This window comes from Physeter macrocephalus, chromosome 15, assembly GCF_002837175.3.
Source record: "Physeter macrocephalus isolate SW-GA chromosome 15, ASM283717v5, whole genome shotgun sequence".
Classification (NCBI taxonomy): domain Eukaryota; kingdom Metazoa; phylum Chordata; class Mammalia; order Artiodactyla; family Physeteridae; genus Physeter; species Physeter macrocephalus.
In genome coordinates this window covers 54,423,394-54,439,607 of record NC_041228.1, presented here as the reverse complement: position 1 = coordinate 54,439,607, position 16,214 = coordinate 54,423,394, and the positions used below count along the sequence as shown (strand labels likewise).

Here is a 16,214-nt window from a genome sequence, read left to right as displayed (position 1 = left end):
AAAATACACAGAAGTTATCAATAAAGTGCTATATGTATCTCTAAACCATAACTCCTTTCTTTACATCTCTCCCTGTTCCAACAGGTTTCTAGAAAAAACATCCAAAATTCACCACAGAGACAAGAAAATGTGTTATGTCTGGGGCATCTAGTTTTAATAGTAAGCCAAATTTCTGTCTTTTGTTCAGTTTTTCATTTATATGCCAGATGTAGTAAAGCATCTGTATTTGGGGAACCATGTCTAAAACATTCTGGGACAACATTTGACTGATGCCATCTTTTAGAGAATTTTCTATGATAGGAACATTTGTACAATCTTCAGTTTTGTATTCCTACCAAACTTAGGGTTCAAGGGAATGGCCAGAAAGGCTATGATTCAAAATTAAGAGGGATATATTGGATGACAAAATCATAATGCCAAAAAATCTGAACAGTCTGGATAAATGTGTTCAATCTAACTAGATACAATTTAATATGAATAAACATTACATTCTGTTCTTAAGTTTTAATGATTTAAATGCAGAAAAACAGCACGAGGACAGTATAAAATATTAGGTTTTTAAGTTGAACTTATAATTACATGTGTCAGTAATATAATATGATCTAGGTGATTAGAAGTTAATATATCTTACATTTCATTAAAAGGCAATATATAGTCTAGAAGGAGTGACTTTTAAGGCATATTCTACTCTTCTCTGGCAAGGGCAACTCTAAATACAATGGATGCAAAAATACGTTTTTAAGAAGCAAATTGTTAAGGAACAATAATATTGGAGTAAGCAGAATGTTGAGAGATAAAAGCCATTGACTCAAAACATTTACCACCATGTTCCAAGTATAATATTTGGCAATGTCTATAGAGGCAAATAATTAAAGAAACTAAGTGTTGCATATTTTATAATTGCTCCTAATTATTATTATTTTTTTGCCTCTCCTTGTGAAGTGATTAAGCTTCATATTCCATTTACTCCAGAATTGACCATTTGGCTCTGAAAGCCACTTGTGCAAATGACAAGTGCTAACCCTGAGCAAAAACGTTAAAATCTGTGTGTGCTTCCCCAATATTTTTGTCTTCCATCCATAAAGTCCCTAAATGGTTTGCTCTTTCATTGAAAAAGACCTATGCATCAGAGCCACTGCTACCCTGCAGCCAAGCTGACAGGTGCTGGGAGAGATATAAATTTTTGTAGTTGCAAACACTGAAATTTGGGAGTTGTTTGTTATGGCAACATCACTTAGCAGATCTGACTATTGTTTTAACATTGCTTATCTAGAACATGACATTTAGGGAGGTCATTGTCCCCAATTACCTGACTGAACCCCACATGGAAAAATTATTAGACTTCATCTCTGAGGTTCCAGCAAATGCCTTAGGCAAGAGATTGTAGGATAGAATAGGATATGCTCAAATATGCTACAACAGCAAAAAGCCTGAAAGTCTCAGTAGCTTAACCCAACAAAAATGATTCATTACTCCGAATACTTGTCAGTTCGTGTCTATGAGGGCTCTGCTCCATGTGGTCATTCAGATACTCCTGCTGATAGATGTTTCTCTACCATTTTGTAGACACTCCATCTGAAAAACATGATCTTTAGGTGCCTAGAGCAGAGGAAGAGAGTTGGAAAATCATGCTCTGACTCTTCCACGCATTGGCCCAAAAGGGGCACACTATATTTTTTCTGCCCATAGCTCATTAGCCAGAGTAGTCACACAGCCATATCAAAGTTTGAGGATGCTAGGAAATGTTAACTATAGAGTGCCATACTTGGTAAGCACTATATCTGTGTCATAGGAGAGAATGGTATTAGAAGGCAGAGTCAAACTCTGTATATTAATGAACTTTATCATGATTTTAGAAGACACTGAAGTGGAATGAATTATCTTGTTGACATAAATTTCCTGAGGGATTAATCAAGAGGGTTTATGGTCATAAATAAGAAATGTGACAGAAGAAATTTATGGGTCTACATCCCTTCTAGTGTTTAGGTTATATAATCCTAAAGTTGAAGATTTCATAGGCTTAAATGAGATGATCACAATATAAGCATCCTGCATTAATTTTAGTTAATATTGCAATAGGTAATAAAAGTTTCACATTGTACTAGATAATTATAATTCATCTCTTTATTTCATCTCATTTTGTGTTGTTATTGGGAAGACTTATCTTACTCTCTAAATTTTAGACTTATCTTAACCTTTAATTTTTCTTTTATTTATAAACACTACTCTAGTCTCATATTTCTATGTAAATATGAGATTATATAGAAAAACATTCTAATTTTCCTATCTTTTGATAGATCATTTTACAGCCAAAAATCTTCACAAGGCTTTCATGAGGTGACTCTTGATTTTCTGGTTGCGTTTCAAATGCTGTTTATGGAGGGATTGACTCTATTGTATGTGATCGTTAATAGTTGCTTTCTGATTAGAAACATTCATATAACTCACCAATCTTAACTCACAACCTACCTATTGATAGATTTAGAAGAAGTCCTCCATATAATCATTTTGTCTGGCTTGAATTAAAGACTAAATATTTTGAAGCAGAACATCAATTCTTTACAAAATCTTACAGGTTTGAATTAAGCAAATATGTCAAAGAAAAATTTAGTGAAGTTGATATACCTCTGTTATTAAAGGAAGGATCATTCTGCAGTTTATGGAACATCAGAATATATCATTATCCTTGGGTCAGAGTAAGATATTATTTATCTACAAGATTTTTAGGATTCATTTAAAATATTTAAATCTATTCTCTTCTTCAGGGAGCATGAACATCAGTGCAATGAAAAGAAACACTTTAACTTTTGAATTAAAAGCTTTGCTTATCAAATTTAATTAATCTAAATGTTTAAATAGAAATGAGTATAATAAAATTGTGTAAAAATTAACTGATGATGTTTATGGTAAAAAATATTTTTTGGAAATTTGTGCTTACCATGTGCTTGCCATGATAATGAATATGCCACATGATATAAAAATTAAAGTCGTTGTAAAATATTATAAAAACTTTTTACTATAATATTCAGTGAGGGCTTATTTTGTAAAGCCCTAAATAAGAGTAAATCTAAATTTACAGAGACAAATTGAATTCAAGGTGAAGTCATTCCATGCTAAAATTTGAATGATCTGCAATCAAGTTTGCAAAAAATATTTTATTTATTGGCCCACACAGTAACAACAATAGAGAGGATTCTAATGTCTACAGTTTTAGTCGTTGTGGTATTAGGAGACACCTGTAAGATTAAACAACCTCTTCACTCCCCAAAGCTCACAGATTTGTAATAATGGCATCAATGAGAATATATTTTTCATTATGAATCATATGGCTTATCAATAAAGACACAGATTGATTAGTATTAAAAGAAAGACTGTATCATATTATTTGTAACATAAATTACTGTGTAGTTGGGTAGTATTCTGCGAATCAGTGTTTGACAGTAATTTATGAGGTTTCAGTAGACTCTCTGTGGTCAATAGCAAAAAGAAATCAATAATCTAACTTTGGCTAATAGTTAATATTTTATTCTTCACATGTGACAGAAGAGCTTTATTTTTTAATGGTCTTTATTTCAGACATTATAAATTCTGAAAAACCTCTGCTGCCATATGGTTAAAGCATAACTATATAAATGACTGCTTATTTATTCCTTGATTTATTTATATGTTAAGCATCCAAACCATTCTGGTCACTGTGTTAAATCTGAAGATATAAAAGCAGGTAGAATGACCTACAAGAATGAAAATGCCTTAAATAAAGGAAATGAATCAATAACGCTAAATATATGACAATTAATTTTGAAGAATTTACTGTTTTTTAACAAAATGAAAACCCAAACAGCCAAACTATTTAAACTATTCTACATTTAAATATTATGATGGGAGATAGTGAGAGGCTTATTGGGACTTTAGAAAATATGTAAGAGATATTCAAAGAAAACATTTTCTCACTAGATCACCACATTGAGAATAATACTATTAATAGCTTATTTTTTAACCAATACATACTATTGGGGTAAACTTATCTTGACCTTAAATGTAGTTTTATTTATTTATTTTTTTTTCTTTTTTTGCTTTGACCACCGTGAGGCTTGCGGGATCTTATTTCCACTACACGAACCCGTGTTCCCTGCATCGGCAGGCGGACTCTCAACCACTGCGCCACCAGGGAAGCCCTTAAATTAGTTTTAAAATAAATTCTTAGGTATTTACAGGAAATACAATTAGAGGAACTAGAAGGAAGTCTGAATTCAACTCTGCTGAAAGGACAAAGTACAGGGAGTGTTAAAGTCTGGGATGAGAGGGAGACCACTGGGCATCCAGTTTTGCTAATTGGATTTACCTAAAGGAAAAGTAAACTGTCTTCTGTTGCGATGACAGGTGGTGGTTTTACAAGTTGGAGTAGGGCTCTGAAAGAAATTAGACTCTTACCATCCCAGAGAGACTGGGAAACAGGGAAGCTATCTTCTTTAATAACTACCTTTCAAAGAGAAGGCTACTAGGTCCTTGAAAGACATTCTTGGGTTGTAAAACTGACAAGAGGCTTTTAAAAAATTTACATTTCAAAGATGCAGGAAAATAATTTACAAGCTTTTTAAGGTAAATGTCTAAGAAAAGTAGAGTCAAGGTTTAGAGGCAGGAAGACTGTACAAAGCTTAGTCAATCTGAGGGAAATGTTAAGGACCTCTTGGTCATAGGGCAGATTAAAATCTGAATAGTATTAACAATAAAATGTCTTTTAACAGTGAAATGACAATGATCATTTTGATTCCATTATTGAGTCTCTACATAATTACCCTTGTATTTTAAACCTGCCACTCCTGTGTACAATTTATTAACAATTTGGACTACAGCAATTTAGCCACTTTGAAAAAAGAGGTTTCCAATGTCAATCATTATTTTCCCAAACTGACTTTGTGAATTTAGTCATTATTTTAAATTATTTTATTTGCTTATTTTTTACAACACAAAATAGTTCCTTATGCCATAGTCTATTTTATGTGATATGGTATTAAGTGTACAGGAAATAAAATTTAGTGACAAAAGGGAAAATGTGGTAAATTAAACACAAAAAAAGAAAGAGAATTTTTAAATTGTTGGATTATTCTTCCAATTTCACTGAATCATATCACTGTAAAGGGACGTAAGTGGTGTCTAGACAACTATGTGTCTACCGTAGGCAAAATGTCAAGTAATTTCTACAAAATGTCTACCAATGTAATGCTGAAGAATCAGCAGTGCTGTTCACCAATCTTTCTGGTTTTCTACTTCAAGGCACAACCTAGGGTTGGGATTTCCTGAACCTTTAAAGTTAAGCATGGCCATATGACATGCTTTAGCCAATGAAACATGAGAAATATAAGTAATATTTGTCACTTTTAAGTGAAATCATTTAAGAGATGCATAATTTTCCATCATTTTATTCCTTTGCTAAAGAAGTCATTATAGCATGTGTTGACAGAGGGCCTTTATCTGCCTACCATTTAAGTGGTTAGGATAAGCAAATGCCCCAACAAACCAGCATTGCCTATATAGTTATAAAACCTGTTTTGAGCCATTGAGATTCTGATTGTGTATTATTACATCATCACCTAACCTATCCATTAATAACTTTATCTTAATTCTGTGTTCTCGAAAGCCAGAAACAATGCTACAATATCTGTGTCCTGAATAGAATAAACCACCTGATATATAAAATCAGATGCTCTTTACTCAACCGATAGGTACATGTGCAAAGTCCAGGTCATCAGGTCAGAACATGTCTTTTTTCCTGATCAGTTACACTTTAGTGCTTTTTGCGTTCATTCCTTCTAGGAGAATTTGATCACAAGACTCAGTTTTTTTCTGAAAAAATTTTTTATTAACTTCAAATTCTAGAAAGCAAGGGTCGTGTTACTGCCCTTTCTCTCTTAGAAGGCCATTGTTTTCCTTATTCAAATCATCTATTTTCTCTGTAATCCATTGGACCTTGGAGAACTACAGCCTTCATAAAATTACAAAAGATTTGGTTTCAATATTAAATAATATAATGGGACATTCCTTTATTTTACTTTTGTTTAATTAAGAGAAACATTTACATGATCCTTCTCATAGTAAAGAAAATCTACTCAAACGTGGATTTTTTTCTCCTCTGTATATATTTAGCAGCAGTAATTTTGTCTTAATTCTTCACCAAACAGCAGGAATATAGCACTCATATAGGTATAGACATTATCAGGGGTATTTTGGAAGACATGTTGCATTATACCATTCAGGATTATTCTAAAAATAATTACCTTGGTAAAATCATGAGGTTAAACAGAATATGTTTGTATCAAAAAAGTCCTTCCCCAAATTACCATATCAAGTGTTCTCACGACAGAAATTTCACTTCCTTATGTCTGTTTTATAATGTTATTTTAAATTAGATTATGTAGTATAAACACTAATCAATAACAATAGATAAAGAATAATAGGAACATAAAATTTTAACATTAGGAAAATATAAACAAAGGAAAAAAAAAGCAAAATATGAAAGAAAATAGTACATTTGGTCAGACCACTCAAGATAGCTGTTCTCTTGTTCTCTGCACATTCTCTGCCAGACCAGTACCTGCTTCACCTATACCCTACGCACACGACTGACCTTCCTATGTACTTGCCCCAGGCCCCAGCTAGTGATTGTTCTTATCGAAGGGGCAGTGAGGGTTGTGCCCCTCAACTGGTTTCTCTGTTAGCTAATGAGCCAACCTGATATCAATTCTTGTGTAACTGGTAATCTCCCCTTCCCCCCCAGGAGCAAAGACTGCTACCATGTCCTGTCTGCCTTCCGCGGCACAAAGTAGAGTGCTGTTCCAGGACCTTGCTCCAGATGTGTAAGCTGCCACATCCATTAAACCATTTATTTCTCTGTTGCTGACTCCCGGCTCTCTCTTTGGTCTTGAAGCTGGGCAAACACAGGCCTTGTAGGCCTGTGAGATGCAGCCCAGCAATAACAAGTTTTGGCTTGTCATGAGTTGAACCCAATATCGAGCAGTTCCAAGTACCAATTTGATGTACACATTTGATCTTTTCATATATTAACCTTATTAAGGTTAATAAGGCCATACTGATGAGAATTTTAGAAATACTGGGTCACCAGGTAAGCCATGCATTTACTACTGGACAAAAATGTGAGAAAAACAAGAGTGTAAAGATAACTAAAACTGGACAGCAAATATACAAACAAAATGCAAGGGAGAAACAGAGAATATCTATTCAAACATCACAGTAAAACATTAAAATATGGTCTCTCATTGCTCAATTCCACAAAGTACATGTAAGGATTGAGAAATTTCAAACCTCACTGTTATTTACAGAAGGGAAAAAGGGCAAATAAGTACCATGATAAAATGTGAAGTACAAATATTATTAAACAATAAACAATATATAAAGAACAATAGGAACAGGAATCCTTAGCATTAACAAACTCTACATGACTGTCAAGTCTAGGAAAGACCATATGTATGAATTTATATGGCCATGAAAGTCTAACTCTGATTGGTGAACTTAAAAACATTGCAGACTATTCCTAAAATATTTGACTGAAGAAGAATTTTGATTAAATGTTATACTTGTGTTTACAGATCATGCAATAATGTATCCCAACTAGACTGTTCAATATGTGAGTTATATTCTCACATTCATTGACCTAAAAAAGTTAAAATGAAAGACTGAAGAAATTATCCTTTTACATAATTTCATACATTTTTTCACTTGCAGATATTCAGTAAACATTCAAATCATTTAAGAAAAGCAAATTTTGAAGCTGACCATAAGAGAATGATAGAGGACCTTTAATCAATTTTAGAGTTAATAATAGAATCACCCTGGAAATAACAGGAACATTGGAGAGAATATTTTATATATGTAACATGTAAGCCAGATAAGGTAAAGCATAGGCATGAAAATTTAAAACACACATGAAATGGACATTATTATAAAATCAGAGACAGCTTAGAAGACAGTTTGAAGGGGAAAAATATTAGCAAAAGGAAGTAGAAAACATAAAGAAGAAACATGAAAGACAGTAGCATATAACAAGTGTTGATATTAGCATTTTAACTGAAGGTCAAGCAGTCCCAATTGTATCATACGTTATTTGGTCTGTTTCCACCAAACTTCTCCAGCACTGTTGATGAGACTTTTAGAAACAATTGAGTTACAAAAGAAAATAGGGAGGAGGGTCAAGATGGCAGAAGAGTAAGACGTGGAGATCATCTTCCTCCCCACAAATACATCAGAAATATATCTACATGTGGAACAACTCCTACAGAACACCTGCTGAACACTGGCAGAAGACCTCAGACCTCCCAAAAGGCAAGAAACTCCCCATGTACCTGGGTAGGGCAAAAGAAAAAAGAAAAAAAAACAGAGACAAAAGAATAGGGACGGGACCTGCACCAGTGGGAGGGAGCTGTGAAGGAGGAAAGGTTTCCACACACTAGGAGCCCCTTCGCGGGCGGAGACTGCAGGTGGCGGAGGGGGGAAGCTTCGGAGCCGTGGAGGAGAGTGCAGCAACAGGGGTGCGGAGGGCAGAGTGGAGAGATTCCCTCACAGAGGATCGGTGCCGACCAGCACTGACCAGCCCGAGAGGCTTGTCTGCTCATCCGCTGGGACGGGCGGGGGCTGGGAGCTGAGGCTCGGGCTTCGGAGGTTGGATCCCAGGGAGAGGACTGGGGTTGGCTGCGTGAACACAGCGTGAAGGGGGCCAATGCGCCACAGCTAGCCGGGAGGGAGTCCAGGGAAAAGTCTGGAGCTGCCGAAGAGACAAGAGACTTTTCCTTCCCTCTTTGTTTCCTGATGCGCGAAGACAGTGGATTAAGAGTGCTGCTTAAAGGAGCTCCAGAGGCAGGCACGAGCCGTAGCTATCAGCGCGGACCCCAGAGACCAGCATGAGACGCTAAGGCTGCTGCTGCCACCACCAAGAAACCTGTATCCAAGCACAGGTCACTATCACACCTCCCCTCCTGGGAGCCTGTGCAGCCCACCACTGCCAGGGTCCCGTGATTTGGGGACAACTTCCCTAGGAGAACAAATGGCACTCCTCAGGCTGGTGCAACATCACACTGGCCTCTGCCATGGCAGACTCGCCCCGCACTCTGTACCCCGCCTTCCCCGCAGCCTGAGTGAGCCAGAGCCCCCGAAGCAGCTGCTCCTTTAACCCCGTCCTGTCTGAGCGAAGAACAGATGCCCCGAGGTGACCTACACGCAGAGGCAGGGTCAAATCCAAAGCTGAACCCCAGGAGCTGTGTGAACAAAGAAGAGAAAGGGAAATCTTTCCCAGCAGCCTCAGGAGCAGCAGATTAAATCTCCACGGTCAACTTGATGTACCATGAATCTGTAGAATACCTGAATAGACAATGAATCATCCCAAATTGAGGAGGTGGACTTTGGGAGCAACGATACATATATATATTTTTCCCTTTTCTCTTTTTGTGAGTGTGTATGCATATGCTTCTGTGTGTAATTTTGTCTGTATAGATTTGCTTTTACCATTTGTCCTAGTGTTCTGTCTGTCTATTTGTTTTGTTTTTTTCTTATTATAGTTTTCAGTGCTTGTTATCATTGGTGGATTTGTCTTTTGGTTTGGTTGTTCTCTTCTTTCATTTTTTTTTAATTACTTAAAAAAAATTTAATAATTTTTTTGTGTTTTATTTTAATAACTTTTTAATTTAATTTTATTTTACTTTCTTTCTTTTTTTCTCCCTTTTATTCTGAGCCATGTGGATGACAGGCTCTTTGTGCTCCAGTCAGTCATCAGGGCTGTGCCTGAGGTGGGAGAGCCAAGTTCAGGACACTCGTCCACCAGAGACCCCCCAGCTCCACATAATATCAAACAGCAAAAATCTCCCAGAGATCTCCATCTCAAGGCCAAGACCCAGCTCCACTCAACGACCAGCAAGCTACAGTGCTGGACAGCCTATGCCAAAAAATAGGAAAACAGGAGCACAACCCCACCCATTAGCAGAGATGATGACCTCATACTAAGGTCACAGACACCCCAAAACACACCACCAGATGTGGCCCTGCCCACCAGAAAGACAAGATCCAGCCTCATCCACCAGATTTTTCTGTGTTGGGAGGGAGGAAGATGCAAGAGGGAAGAGATATGGGGATATCTGTGTAGGTATAACTGATTCACTTTGTTATAAAGCAGAAACTAACACACCATTGTAAAGCAATTATACTCCAATAAAAACGTTTAAAACAAAAGAGAAAAGAGGGAAAAGAGAAAAGTGTAAAGATTTTTAGGAGCAGTGAATGTCTCTTTTTCAACACAAGCTGTGTTAATATCCAAGCACGAAGTGAGAACTCTGCTATTGAGAGAGGTTTTAAAACACTGAATATACAAACTGAGAGAAACAACAGTGGGAAGTACAATGTAGAAACTAAATATTAAAGATCTAATAGGAACTACAGGAAAGAAATTTCCAAAGAAGTATCATTGAAAGCTATACTTAAAGAATTAGAATTGAATGACTGGAGAAAGATGTTGTTGATATCATCCTAAAGTAATAGGAAGAAATTCAAAAACTAGAACCAAGGTAGGAAATGTTTTTAAAAATAAATAACTACAGTCTCAGGTCAGAGGTTCATCACCTGTACAAGAGAAGTGCATGGAGAGGAGGGAACGTGTGGCCCCCGCATGAACACTGCGCTGGATCAGGGAGTGAAGCTGTGGCAGACTGAAGCTGTCTTTTTTTTTTTTTTTTTTTTTTAATATAAGAATCAAAAAAAGAAAAGAAAAAAAAAGGAAAACAACTCAAAATGAAACAAAAGGAGGGCCAGCTAGTGAGGATCAAGCTGAGTCCTAGAGGCTCAGGCCTCAATGCCGCTGCATCTTCACCTTGGGGGCGGGGATGCCCGCCGCCTCTGAGCAGTCCTTCCCGGGCTCGTATGACTTGAGGCAGAATTTCTCTGAGCTGAAGCTGCCCCTCCGCCGGTACGTGAGCAGCAGCACCGAGCGCCGGTTCTCCTCCTTGTCCGTCTCTAGGGTCTGAAACCTGTGGGCAGCGTCAGGGTCTGCCTTGCGGTGGGACCACTTGGGTTTCAGAGCGGGGTCCCTGTTGTTTCCCGACAGATGATCTGAAGCATAGCTGGGTGGTAACATGGAGCTGCTCAGGGACTTTGTTTCCAACCAGGGTGCATCTAATCTTGTCCAGGAGGGGGAACGGAGAACTCTCTGCTATCTTCACAACTTTCTGTAAACCTAAACCTGTTTTCCTGAGGATGATGACTGCTCTGTGCTCGTTGATGTCCTGAGGCCCGATGCAGTGAGTGATTTCATCAGCAGCATATCCACTGAGCACAGTCACGCTCCTCCTGCACACCGGCAGGGAAAGCACGGGCTCCGACACACGGATAGGCTTGAACTGGAACTTGCAGCTGAAGCAGAGCGCGCGGAGTCGCTGAGGAAGGACACGGACACGATGGGGCACTCGAAGATGTGGATGGGGTCCACGTGAGACACGATGCGGCCGCCGGGCTGGTAGTCTTTGATGACGGCGCTCTTGACGAAGCCCACTGGAATGACGCGGTGCTCCACCAGCTTCTGGATCACCAGCTGGTGCACCCACTCGGGGATCTCGTCCAAGTGGCCCAATGGGTAGAGGCGCTACTGGCCTGGCCAGCGCTTCTGCAGCTGGGTGCCGTACGTGTAGCCCTCACCGAAGAAGTTTGTTTCCCCTTGGTCTGGAAAGAAGGGGGAAAAGGATCTCAATACCTACATCTACTACAATGAGAAGAGTGGGGGCCCCAACCACCACTTGACCCTTCCGGACAATTGGAAAAATCAGGTGGAACCTGAGACCCAGGCAGTGATCCAGTGGATCCACTCCTTCAAGTTTGTCCTTTCAGCCAATCTCCATGAAGGGGCAGTGGTGGCCAATTACTCATATGACAAGTCCCTTGAGTACCGGGTCCGAGGTTTCTGCCACACTGCCAATACCCCCACGCCTGATGACACAATTTTCCAGAAGGTGGCCAAGATCTACTCCTATGCACATGGATGGATGCACCAAGGTTGGAATTGTGGGGATTACTTCCCAGATGGCATCGCCAATGGGACTTCCTGGTATTATCTCAGCAAGGGAATGCAAGACTTTACCTCCATACCAATTGTTTTGAGGTCACGCTGGAACTGAGTTGTGACAAGTTTCCACGGCAAGTTACCTCACGAGTGGCTGGGTAATCAGGAAGCCCAAATTCAGTTCTTGGAACAGGTACACCAAGGCATAAGGGGAATGGTGCAGGATGAGAAGTATAATATTCTTGCGGATGCTGTCATTTCTGTCAGTGGGATTAACCAAGATGTCACTTCAGGTGACCATGGAGATTACTTCCAGCTGCTGCTTCCAGGGACCTACACTGTCATTGCCACAGCACCCAGGTTTGACCCAGAGACAGTGAGTGTGACCATGGGTCCTGGGGAACCCAAACTGGTTAATTTCCAACTCAAGAGAAGCACCCCTCCAGCAGCCCCTAGGAGGAGAGGCCCCAACTCAGGGCATAGAGGCAGAGTCTTATCAAAGAAAGTGCAGCCCCAGGCAGCTAGGAAAAAAGAAATGATGGCAACAGTCCCAGAGAGTCCCTACCAGAAATCCAGTGCCTGGTGCAACACTTTAGAAAGACTTTGTTCCCACTCTCACATCAGATGAAGCATTCTTTCTATTTTATTATCTGAGACATATTTAAATATAAACATACTCAGAACAAAAAAACCCAAAAAAACAAAACAAAAACAAAAGCAATGCCTCTGGTTGGAAATAACATAACTTTTTGGGTCAATGAAAAAATTATTGAAAATTTATAGAAAGGGAAGATAGTAGGTGATCTATAGATTAAAAAACAAACAAACAAACAAAAAAACACACTTTCTAATATGTAATCAAAAGGAAAGGGAGAAAAACCACAATCTTATGGATAATATTTTTCTTATCCATAGTAGAAATGTAGAAATATCCATAGTAGAAAGGTAGAAATATGGAAGAGACAACATGTATTTTAAAAAGACCAGGCAAATTGTTTGTAGGAGAAAATAAATTTTATAAAAAAGAACAATGAAAAAATTGAATTGAAAGCAATAATGTAGATTCCTGGGTTTATTAGAATTACTTGTGGCAGAAGAAAATTATAATACATAAAATATTTCATTATAACAATAGGATAAAACATTTATTTGAAATGGAAATGCTTTTAAAGTTTTAATTCTGTTCAAATACAAGAATTTATTATTCTTATTGCCACAAATGGATTCCTTTTAAATTGCAGTTATAGCACTATAGATGTCAAATACTTTGGGGAATGAAAATGAGTAATAAAACAAAATGAAAAAGCCTAAGGAAAAACGTAATATTCCAGGCAAGTTTGCAAGATATTAGTTGGCATATAACATGTCAGAAATAATTGAAATACCAAACTACCCAAATGCATGACAGAAAGAAATAAAATGAAATTCTATGTATTTATTTCTGGAAATGTTTAAATAGCATTAGTAATTTTCATATTTTACAAGCCCCATGAAAATAAAAAATAAATGAGATTTTTTAAACATGCAAACATGTTTACTCTCTTTTGATTCTATGGCAATTTAGTCATTAATTTGAAAATTTGAAAAAATATATTAATATCCCTCAACTCTAATATTGTTAAGGTGTGTGTGTGTGTGTGTGTGTGTGTGTGTGTGTTGGCTCTCTAACATCTACATTTAATAAAAACTAACCTGCCTTAAGTCGTTACATTCACGTTAAAAACAAACTAGTGCATTGACTGCATTGAATCCAAAAATAAACATTTAATAACATTGTTTTATGCCACTGTAGTCCATTTTGGCCTTCTGAATTTAAATTTTTGAAAGTTGTAATTATAAATTTTTATTTCAAGCTCTTGAAGTTATTTAACAGAGAAGGACTTTTATCCAACGTTTGATATTCCCCATATATTGTTCCTTCTTCAAAACCAAATGTCATACAATTCTTGATTTTAATGATATCCAGCTTCAAATTTAGTAATTCTCAGTAAGATAAATTATTTGTCAATGAACTTGACCTTGAGATACAGCAAAATATCAACCAGACAAAATGAGTTTGAGTGAACTGAATATTATTCCTGTGTAGAAAGGGAAGAACGTTTAATTCAAAGATAATCTGTCTTTGATATACTTGCTGATAGCTTAATTTACTTAATTCTTAATGGTGCTATCATTTATTAATATTAGACTGCATTCTTTTAGTTCTATGATGGAAGAACTGGGTGAGGTAAATGATGCAATGAATATATTACATATTTTACCTCATTTGATTTTGACCTTAAAATATCAAAACCCAGATATAATTTTTGTCTCAATTTTAAAAATAAAGGAAGTGAAATTGAATTATTTTAATTCAGACCAGAAATCCTAAATCTGGTTTTGTATATAATGAAGTGTTGAATATTGGTTAAGGAGAAGTAAATAGAATACAGGGAGACTCCCAGATACCCATAAAGCTACTCTTACTTTTGAATCAAGCACAGTTATCTTTACTAACCAAAGCATATTAAGGTCATTAGTACATCACCGTGAGGGCTGATATCCTTGCCAACCACCCCTAGATCCACTCTCCACCTTTTCCTCTCCCTACTTTGTGCCATGAGATATTGATCTGTAAGAATTACATTGGTGGACTTCTTTGCCCTCTGGCTCTTCACTGGGTTCAGCCTTCGGGAGGAAGGAGAGTGAGATCTGGAAATGTATTTCTCCAATTCCTGCATGCAGGCAAGATTGCAGTAGCCTGGCTGAGTCCCCTAGTGAGTAGGAAAAGCTTCAGGCCAGGCAGCCCTCTCCACACAAGCTCTCCCTGACCGTGGATTCCAGGTGCTGCTTCTCTCCTTACCCTGGCTTGAAGCCTAGCAGGTTAATGACTTCTGGGTTTCAATGTATTACTTCTTGTAGATTCCCTCCACCTTGTCCAAACCTGTGTAAATAGTAATTTTCTTAAATTTTCCTCCAAATAGCCATTTTTAGCTTATATCAACCAGGACTCTGAGTGATACACAGTAGAGGAAAAATGAAATGACTCTTCTAGGCTCTTCAATAGTCTATAAGCTCCTTAAGGACAGAAAGTATGCATTTTTGTCTTTGAGGACAAGCCTTTGTCTAGAACACAAGAAATCAATATATTTTCTTGCTGTTCAAATATTTTTGGTTTAAGTGGGATGCTTAAAAGTTCAAAGGATAGAGAGTAAACCTGTTAAAACAAGTTCATTAAGACCATGATATCATTATAATCTTTATGTAAATAATACAAAATGAACATTTTTAACTATACATATCAAGATTCCAAATAAACTTTCAAGCACCTTATGAACATTACACTTGAATCATAGCATAAATATCATTTGATCATTAAATTGATACATTGCAAGGTTAATGTCTTTTTTATAATAGTATCATGGAGCTTTTTAGAGTAGGTCTTTTGAACCTTTTAATGCCTCCACAGCTTCTAGGAGAGGGTTGGGCAAAATAATTAGAATATTCATCTGAACATTGTCTTACATGTTTTGTTCTATTAATATTCTAGCATGGAAATGGAAACATAATAATTTTCAGGTGTATTTTGAAAGGAAATGTACTTGAATTTGGTATGTATTAGATTAGGGTAAGTTTAAAGTACAAACTTTCACATCTTTGAAACTACCATTATATTTATTAATAATACTTTGGAAAAGCATCATAATATTTACATACTTTTAAAAGAAGTTCACATATTTTCAATTCAGTACACTAAATTATTTTTTCCCCATTTCTATCTTTTTTGAAAAACTGGTAAATTCAATTCACCAAGATCAACCTTCTTTTTCTTTTAATGACAGACACAGAAGAGGAATACTTCCTGAAACTCACAAATGAATTTTTTTTAACATTTTTTTGTTTTATTCAAAGAGAGAGTCACAAAAATTACAATCATCCTCATCAGTTCACTCAGTCCCATGTAATTAATTTTTATTTCATCTTGATCTTTTGTTAGCACTTTTATGAATTCATCAGTTTTCCATTAGAGTTCTGAAAATGCTTATTCATTCAGTTCAGCAGTAGAGTCAGTTACCAGAAACCTGTACTTGTCAGACCAGAGCATATAAGATTTTTAGAAATTTCATGTAATGTCTGAAACATTTATATTAACATATTTCCATACAAATAACCCAAAGAAAGTTTA

General features: G+C 37.0%; 2 pseudogenes; one reads left to right on the top strand and one right to left on the bottom strand.

Moving 5' to 3' along the window:
- Positions 1–10,846: 10,846 nt before the first annotated feature.
- LOC102994164 (RNA demethylase ALKBH5-like) lies at positions 10,847–11,719 on the bottom strand (annotated as a pseudogene).
- A 4-nt stretch (positions 11,720–11,723) lies between these two features.
- LOC102993881 (carboxypeptidase N catalytic chain-like) lies at positions 11,724–12,645 on the top strand (annotated as a pseudogene).
- Positions 12,646–16,214: the final 3,569 nt, after the last annotated feature.